Genomic DNA, 10435 nt, shown 5'->3' with positions numbered 1-10435 from the left:
TCATTCCAATCACATATTGATAACACTCTCAAGAAGATCTTGTTCTCTGTTTTATAAGCCAAATCAAAACTTTCATCTGCATTCAATAGCTATGTAATAAATACCTTTTAGGGTCTGGAGTACAAAGGATCAGGCAAGGTCCCTGACCTCAAAATACTTGCACCTAAAAGGCACATTGATGGGGAGAAACATATCCCACCCCTGGAAATTCCAAGGCTCTTTACAACTCTGCCAGTGGAAGCAGGCAACCAAAAGTAGAGTCTCTACTCACTTGGCCCACAGGTTAACAATGAATCCTGAATGTCTTTGTGGTAGAAAATGAGGTATACTCAGATCATTTCCTCTGTCCCAGCTTGTACCTAAATTGTACTAGATACATAATTGCTTTCTCAAGGAAGGTAAATTTAATTAGCCTAAATCTTACTCCATTTTTAATAACTTTTTTGTACTAAAATATACACAACATAAAGTGTACTATTTTACCCATTTTTAAGGGTAAAACTCAGTGATATTAAGTACATTCACACTATTATGCAATCATCATCACAATCCATTTCCAATACTTTATTATACCAATCTAAAACTTAGAACCCATTAAGCCCTAACGCCCCTCTCTCCCTTCCCCTTAGTGTGTGCGAAACACCATCCTTCTTTCCATGAATTTGGCTATTCTAGGTGGCTCATGTAAGTGGAATCATATATTTGTCCTTTCCTGTCTGACTTATGTCACTTAGCATAATGTTTTCAGGGTCTATCCATGTTATACCTTGCATCAGAATTTCACTCCTTTTAAAGCTGAATAATATAACATTATTTGATTCTACATTTTGATATCCATTTATCCATTTTTCTTCATATATATGTGTGTGTATATATATATATATATATATATATATATATATTTTTTTTTTTTTGTTAACAGGGATTGAACTCGGGGTACTTGACCACTGAGCCACATCTGCAGCCCTATTTTGTATTTTACTTAGAGACAGGGTCTCACTGAGTTGTTTAGTGCCTCACTTTTGCTGAGGCTGGCTTTGAACTCGTATCCTCCTGCTTGAGCCTCCTAAACTTCTGGGATTATAGGCATGTACCACTGCACCCAGATTCATAACTCTTAAAGATGATTTTCCTTCTATTCTGCTTGCTGCAGCTAAAGTTACTGTTTTTCCTGCCCTTTGTGGTAATCAATATGAAGAATTTGGTAGGCATCAAGTAAAAACAAGGATAGATGGTCCTCAGCTTGCATTGATTCTACTTAATGATTTTTCAACTTCCTAGTGTTGAAAAGTGATGAATATTTATTTAGTAGAACTGTACTTCGAGTTTTAGATTTTATGTTTTCCTAGGCCAGTGACGCACAACATGGTCCTCTCCTACAATATTGGGCATCTGCAAGAAGCCACAGCTTCCAGTCACCCACACCATGTGAGGGTAAACAACTGACAGTCTGCAGTGTGCTGTGATGCTAAATGAAGATGCTTCATAGGGCAGGGGTATGCAATGCATTTTTCACTTACAACATTTTCAACTCACTTTTGTTTATCAGGATGTAACCCTTTTATAAGGAGCATCTGTACACTGACTTCTAGAGGTTTATGTCCAAATTTGCTGGTAGCAATGAAGAGTGACATTGTGTGAGACGATCTGGAAAAGCATTTCATTTGAATGCATTATTAGAAATATAAAATATTTAGTTTACATAGGTTAGTTGCTACTTTGAAAAAATCTCAACCAAGGCTATATTTCAGCAGACTTGACAAATGACTAGCCACTTCCTCCCTCATTGATCCTTTCTTTCTTCCCAACTTGGTGCCGGCTGAGAGTTCTTAATGTCTAAACCAGATCCAGGAAGGAACTTAAAAACTGTTACTTGAGGACTTGACACAAGTCATTGAATTATCTCCAATGGGGTTCTCCTACTTTTTAAGCCTTACCATTATTTCATTCATTAGTTATGGAATGAAGGGTTTTTCTTGGCTCATGGGAATTTGAAGCATCAACATAGACGAGTGGGGTTTGGGAAATTTAGGAGGAAATGATGTCAGACCCCTGTATTCACAGTAACTCAGTCCTGCCTCAGGTGCTCCCTATCCCTTTGGACAACTCCCCAGCTCCATTTCCTAGATCATGAACCCTGACCCCCCCACCCTCCAACTCCTCTCTATCTTTCCATGTATGTATGCACTTCTGCTGTAGTATATTCTAAATCTTTTCTTCCTTGTCACCATGGTTTCTGTTTCCCAGGTTCTGAGTATTCTAAAGATGCATTAACTTGCTCCTGGATTCCCTATTCATCTATTTCAAATGGTTTCATCTTATCTTGCTTTCTTGACTTCTGCACTCTACCTGCCTTACCAATCCACAAAGTTGGCTTAACAGTGTTAGTATATTACCACAAAAGGTCAAGTGACTCGATCAATTAGTAGAGTTTGCTGCAAAGCCAGGCTATTTAGTTGCATCCAGATCTCCAGCCCTGCTCAACAAATCCTTTTATTTATGTATTATTTATTTGTCCCAATGGACCTCCTACCAAACTCTCAGTAGTTTTTCCAGACTCTTTCTTTTCTCAACTTCTGTATTCCACACTGCTGTATCACTCTCAGTGAAGAACCTTCAAGAGGTAGTATGGTGTGAGGTGATGATGGGCCCAAATTGCTCATCACCTTGGACAAATTACTTAACCTCACTCTACTTCAGTTTCCTCATCTATAAGATGGTAATATAGAGCCTACCTATAGACTGTTGTGAGGCTTGTGTCAGTTAATATGTGTAAAAATGCTTCAACCTGGCCATAGCACAGAGTGAGCCCTATGTGTGATAGGTTTTACTCTCATTACTTCAAAGCCAGTAGACATTCTTTTCTTTCTTCCCCAAGAGAAGAGCATATTCTGCCTCCTTTTGAGGCTCTACTTGTGTTCTTGCTTCCTAAACTCTGTGTATTCAATAATTACACGATTATTGAATGACAGAAATGTTTGGGCATTTCTGATATAGCTGTGAATAAAATAGGTGAAAATGTTGTGGAGTCAACATTCTAGTAGACAGATCCGTTTTAGTAAAAGATACTGTGTATCAGGTGAACATAACTGCTATGGAGAAAACCAAAGCTGGGATGTGTGTGTAGGGCCTGTGGAAGATGGAGGTGGGGTAGTATTTCAAATACTTCAACCAGGGAAGGCCTCCTTAGGAATTTTAGTAGAGGCCTGAAGGAGGCCAGGAAGTGAGCCATGTGTTTATCTAGGTGAATAGATCTTAATGACTACTAGGCCAAGTGTTGCAATTTACTGAGATGGAGACAAGGGGAAGAAAAGAGCAGGTTTGGAGGAAAAGAGAAATTTTGTTTTTAATCAGTTTTAAATGCCAATTGGAAATTCAAGCAGAGATGTCATGTAAGCAGCTGAACAGAGGAAAGATCCAGCTGATATGAAATCGGGAGTCATCAGCATGATATTTAAAGCCAGGAGACTATATGGAAGGTAGCATAGGAAGAAAAGCACTCAATGGACTGAGATTTTGAATATTCTAATACTCAGGGGGATTAAGGAAGAAGCAATAGACTGAGAAGCAATAAACAAGAGGAAAACCAAAAGAATGGTTTTTATGATGATCTATCGGTGCTTAACAAACCATCCCAAAACTGAGTGGTATAAGGTGACCACCATTTTATTATGCTCACAGATTCTGTAGTCAGGTATAGGAACACGGTATGACATGGATAACCTTGCCTGTGACTTATTTGGGAAGACCTAAATGGCTACGTGTGACTTAAAGGCCCGAGGGCTAGAATTATCTGAAGGCTTCTTCACTCAAGTATTTGGACCTTAGGCTGTGATGACTCAGACACCAGTCTGAGCAAACACAGCATGTAGCCTTTCCATGTGACTTTTTCTTTGACACATCCTGGTGGCCTCAGAGAAGTCAAACTTCCTAAATGGGTAATCCAGGACTCCAAGAGCAAGTGTTTGCAATGATGGTGGCAAAAGCTGCATGGCCTTTAAAAAAAACAACAAAAAAAAAAACCTTTATGGAGATATAGTTCATATACCATACAATCCCCCGACAAAGTGTACCATTAAATAGTTTTTTTTTTTTTTTTTTTTTTTTGAGGTGCTGGGAATTGAACCCAGGGCCTTGTACATGCAAGGTAAGCACTCTACCAACTGAGCTGTATTCCCATACCCCTAAATAGTTTTAATATATTCACAAAACTGTACTACCATCTCTGAAATCAATTTAGAATACTACTAAAATTGGGATTTTAATCATTAATTTGGAATATTATTACTCTAAGAGAGAGAGAGAAACCCTGTAGCTGGGTGTGGTGGTACACACCTGTAATCCCAGTGACTTGGTCCTAAGCAATTTTGTGAGACCCTGTTTCAAAATTAAAAATAAAAGGGGCTTGAGATGTAGCTCAGTGGTAAGACACCCCTGGGTTAAATCTTCTGTACTGAAACAAAGACAAAACCCTGTGACCATTAAATTACCTCCAATTTCCCCATCCCTTCTTGGCCACAGAAAAAAGCACTAATCTACTTTCTGCCTTCATAGATTGCCCTGTTCATTTCATGGAAAGGAATCACATGGGATCATGAGTGAAATCACATAATTTGTGGTCTTTTACAACTGGTTTCTTATAATGTTTTCAAAGTTCACTTATATAATCACATAAAGCAATACTTTATTCCTTTTTATTTCCAAATTCTAGTCCATTGTATAGGTATGCCACACTGAGTTTATCCATTCACCAAATTGCAAATTGCTGAAATACAGAAATACAACTGATTTTATGTTGATATTGTGCACTTCAAATTTGCTAAACTTGCTTACTAGTTCTAGTAGTTTTTTAGTGACTTGCTTATACCTTTCTGAATACAATATCATGTCATATGCAAAAAGAGGTAATTTTACTTCTTCCTTTCCAATGTGGATGCCTTTTATTTCTTTTTCCGGCTTCAGTTCCCTGGATTGAATTTCCCTGGAAATTAAATAAAAGTGGGCAGAGTGGATATCCTTTTCCTGCTCTTAGGATGCTTTTTCTTTCATAACCTAGCTTTAGAAGTCACATAGCACCATTTCCAATGTACTCTATTGGTCAAGCAGTCACAAGCCCATACAGATTCAAGGGAAGCAAACATAGATTCTCCCTCTTTCTCTTTCTCTCTTTGGGACCAGGGATTGAACTCAGGGGCATTCAACCACTTAGCCACATCCCCAGACCTATTTTGTATTTTATTTTAGAGACAGGGTCTCACAGATTTGCTCAGCACCTCACTTTTGCTGAGGCTGGCTTTGAACTCATGATCCCCCTGCCTCAGCCTTCTAAGCAGATTCCATGGAATGGAAGGAACAGTAAAGAATTTTCAATTATAGTTTAAAGCCACCACCACTAAGTTTCCTAGATACTAAGTGAAAAATTAATTTCAGAGAGGAGAGAGTGATCTATGTTGAATGATACCGTTCGTTTTTGTGAGGCCTGGAAAGTGACCATTGGATTTAGCAATGCAGACATGATTTGTTGTCTGTTTAGTCACAATTTTGGTGATACGTGTGGAAAAACTTATTTGGGATGAAGTCAAGAGAGTTTTGGAGGAGGGGAGTTGGAGGCAACAAATAGAAACAACTCTTGAAGATTTTGTTCTAAAGAAGAGTAGAAAAAATTGTGTGGTAACCTTAGGAGGATACTGAGTTTGCCAGAATTTAATTTTAAGACGGGAGCAAATGGAAGTATGTTTAAATGCTCATGAGAATGATTCAGTGGAAAGGGAAAAAACTGAGGATGCTGGGGATAATAGGAACAATTGCTGAAATGACGTCTTTGAGAAATAAAAGAATACTGTGTACTTCCATTCTCTTGCATCTTCAACCTAACTTCTTTCCTTCAACCTCAAATTATGCTAGATAACACTATTACTAAAGAAAACTCCTTCCTCAACCCTGTTTCTCATTTAATCCTGCAGTTCCTGTTTAGCTTCCATCTTTTTAATATTCCCTTACCTCCATATATCTTGAGAAAGTAGTCTACACCAATAATTTCCCAATGCTGATGATTACTTGAATCACAATCAAATCCTTGACATACTGAGTCAGAAGTTCCCTAGGTAATCCTAATATAATGCTAAGTCTTGGAGCCTCTGAAGACTATACTGTAGTCATTTTTGTTTTCTCTTATTCACTATTAATTCTACCTTTTCTTTTAGATTCCCATTATTCTACTTGAACTGAATTCCCATGGGTGTCCACTGAGCTCTGATTTCCTCACCCAGTGATCTTTTCTCTTTCCTCATTTATCATGGTCCCCTGAAGGATTCCATACCTCACTTTTCTCTTCCTAGAAACTCTTCTCCCTTGGCTTCTGAGTCACCATGTTCCACTGCAATTTAATGGTGTTTAACAATTGTTTTTGGAGGAGAAGTAAAAATGCAAGACCCCCAGGTTCATTCCTCTTAAAATTCTGATTCCACAGATCTGGAATGTGACCCATGAATCTTTATTCTAATAAGCCCTTAGATGATCCTAACACAGGGAGTCCACAGATTTCATGGCCATGGATTTCTTCTTTTCCTTCCTCTCCAAGAGAACCCAGGCCTTACTGTTAAGCACTGTTCCTGTGGTCCCTCTGGCAGTGTGCAAGGCAGACACCTGGAAGCCAAGTGTGGACCTATTTTTCTCAAAGAGCTTACTACCCATGTTCTCACTGTTGCATTCAACTTTACTTCTAGGCTGATTCTTCGTCCCTCTAGTTATCTATTTCTGATCTTTCTGCTGAGTTTCAGACTTTCTAAATGGCTAATGGATAGTTCTACCCATGTCTCCCTATGCCCTTCCAAAATATCCAAAGTAGAACATATTTTCCAACAAAAAAATCTCTCTCCCATTTTCTGTTCCTTAGCTAGTGACACTGCTGTCTTCCCAAGTACCTAAAACCACAGAATTATATTCCATTCCTTCTGGTCCCTCACCCCTCATCCTACATCTGTTCAGTTAGTAAATCTTGATTCCACTCTGTGCCTATCTCCTTTCCTTTCCTACTACACCTATCTCACCTTTGGCTCCTAGTTCTGCCTAGCCAACACCTAATTGTGTCTCTCAGGTGTAGATTTTTTGTTTGTTATCTCTTATGGGACACCTTGCAAATCTGAAGTAGCTCCCTTTTGCATATGTTTTCATAACAGACCATGCTTAAGCCATCTCAACACTTAGCTTGTTTACTTCTCTGTGTCCCTCAGTAGACTATAAATCAATTCAGGGGAGGTACTGACTTATTTGTGCATTCCCACTGATTTGCACAGAGGTTACCTTTAACAAATATTTGTTAAATGAATAAATGAATCTTAAAAGAACTGAGGAATCTGCAGTCATTTTAAACAGAACAAAACCATATTCATAGTTTAGAAATATGAGTTGGAGGTCTCTTGAAGGGTAGCAGTCTGCAATGTGGAGTGTGGGGGAGGTATTGGAACTCATTTATTTTTATCAACTTAAGAAATTAAATTTTATTAATATTGAATTAGCTGTCAAACATGTCAAATACATAAATAAGCATACAAGTTGGGAGGATGGTTTCGCATTTAATAGGGGGAAACTGCAGAGGTAGGAAAATCAAGATCAAATGTGATTGTAGTGATTCAGGTGATGAACAGGAAAGGTTGAGGGCTTGAATTTTGATCATGGGGATGAGTGAGGATAACTGCAGATACGATGGTATCAGGGAGGACCTCCCTGGAGAGCCTATAGTTTTGCTGAGGCCTGAGGGTTAAGAGGACACCAGCCTTGTTAAGAACGTGGATACAGAATTTTGGGTGGAAGGAACAGAAAGTGCAATGGCCAAAAGGGAGAAAGACCTGGGGTTGTAAGAGGAAGAGAGAAGAGAACTGTGAATTGAGTGACCAAGGAGGAGCAACATGGGTAGAGTTACACAGAAGGTGGGCAGGACTTTCTGGCTGTGGGCAGAGGTGAGCATTGTTGCTGTGCAGCTGGAAGACATCGGAGAGTTAAGGCAAGGAGGCAATCTTTTCTGAGTTGCACTTTTAAAAGTCTGAGAGAGGAAGGTATTTGGGGACAAGGTTTAGCTGAATCAAGAGTTCCGTCTTTTAAGACATTTTAAGCGTAAGATGCACTGTTAAGACTACCTTGTTTGTTTTATTTAAGTCATTGAACCTCCAGGCAGTTAATTTCTTCTATCTTTATCTTAGTTAGGTCCTACAGAAATTCTGCAGATACATACCAGGCACAGGCCTGAGTCAGTCAGATTAGGAGGAGAAAGAACAGCTAGTATTTATGTTTCTCTGTTCTAAGTGCTTTATATTAGTGCCAACAATTAAGTTTTTTGCCTCTCAGCTCCAAACCCACCCGTCTATCCTCTGCTTTGTGGTGCTGGAGTCAGGACTCCTTCCTAGGTTTCACAAATCAGAGCAATAGAAGGAGTTAAGATAAGAGGAAGATGGGATTTCCTCCTTCCAGTTGGTTTCCTGTGGGTTTCCTGATTGCTTCCTGTTCCTGTGTGCATCATCCCAGGTTAATGTTTTGCGCCAGGGTCTTGCTAAGTTGCTGAGGCCAGTCTCCTGAGTTTCTGGGATTACAGGCAGGGGCTGCCTTATTCCAAGAGATAATTTGTTCAAGATGGTAGTTCTTCCAACATTTGCCCGACCTGCTTCCTCATCACCTATTCAGGACCCCAGCTCCAGCCCAGCAAAGGTCTGAGTGTCAGCTCCTTGTTTCAGACATTCCTCCAAATGTCTAAAAGTTTTCTAAGTCCTGGTTCACCGTGTTTCCTCAGCTCTGTGGATGGTAGTTGCTTTCTGCACTCACTATCTCTATTCTACCTGTGTTTTCCTTTCCACTTTTCAACTCTTTTTATTAATAATCTCTGATAAATAATTGGTGTGTTTACTGTTTCTCGGCTGGATTTCAATCGATACAATTAGTTATTATCTCATATAATCCTGGCACTATTTACTAAGGTAGACAGAAAACTGAGACAAGACGACCATTAAATAATTAGCCTATAATACACAGCCACTAGGTGGTAGAAGTGGAATTTGAACCAAGCTTTGTTTTGTTTTTGTCTGAAACCATGTTCTCCAATTTTTAGGCACCTTTCTACAGTGCCTGAAAACACATGACTACTCAACTTAGAGTTATAAATACGATTTCCAAATTCTTTTATCATTTTAATTATTTTTATCTAAGCTATTTTCAGACCGAGCATTTCCCAAAATATATCCCAGGCAATACTAGCAGTAGAAGAAGACCTGTGAAATATAGTTCTGGATTTAAGAAAGCTTAGGAACTGTCATGTACTGTCCTCTTCAAAAGAGTCACAGTGAACATTAGCATTACAAAGACTGAGAAATCTTGCAATAAGATTTAAATATAGAATGAGGCAGTTCCTCATAAATTTTCTGAACATCTCAAGAATGTGGAAAATATGAGATTTCTATATTTGGATCTTATTTTGTCCCCCAAAAGCCCATGTGGTAAAGCCTTGGTCCCCACCATGGTGCTACTGGAAAGTTATAGATTTTTTTTTTTTTTTTTTTTTTGGATACTGGGGATTGAACCCAGGGATACTTTACCGCTGATCTGCATCCCAGATCTTATTTTATTTATTTATTTTTTTGCTCCAGGGTCTTGCTAAGTTGCTGAGGCCAGTCTCCTGAGTCTCTGGGATTATAGGCAGGGGCTGCCACGTCTGGCTCCAGAAAGTTATAGAAGCTTTGAGATATGGGGCTTAGTGGGAGGTCCTCACATCATTGGGGGTGTGCCCTTGAAGGTATGGTGGGACTCTAGCCTCTTTCTCTTCCTTTCTTTCACTTCCTGGCCAAGAAGTAAATGGTTTTGCTCTCACATGTTTCTGCCATGCTGCTTTACCACAGGTTCAAAGCAACAGGGATCAATCAATCAGGGACTGTTACCTGCAAAACTGTGAGCCAAAATAAACCTTTTTTTAAATGAGTTATTGTCTCAGGTATTTATTACAATAACAAACTAATACAGGGGTTAATCATTATCTAATGTATCCTGTACAACTATAGTGCCTGGTTAGGAGAAAATTGTTGCTACCCAGAATTATGGGATGTTTTCATAATGCAGAAGTTGCTGTTTAAAAGATATTGGGAAAAGGGATTCTGATCTTTGTTCAGGTTATAAAAATCTGACTTTAGATACTCTTTTGCATCTCAACTATTTAACCCTGTGGATAAACAGGGTTTCAATTGTACTTTTAGTTGAAAATGATATAGGCAATTATTTTCTTTCATTGTTTGACTAGTTTATTTCCTATGTTTGGCCGATGATGTACAATTGTATTACTAGGCATAGATACATTTAATCTACTTATACTTTTTTCCCACTTTTTAAAGAATTAGTTTCATAGTTTTTAATCATGAAAGACAAAGTCTGTGCATTTTATTTTATTTGTTTGCACTAC

Source organism: Sciurus vulgaris, assembly GCF_902686455.1.
Source record: "Sciurus vulgaris genome assembly, chromosome: 2".
Taxonomy (NCBI): domain Eukaryota; kingdom Metazoa; phylum Chordata; class Mammalia; order Rodentia; family Sciuridae; genus Sciurus; species Sciurus vulgaris.
This window is presented reverse-complemented; position numbering follows the sequence as displayed.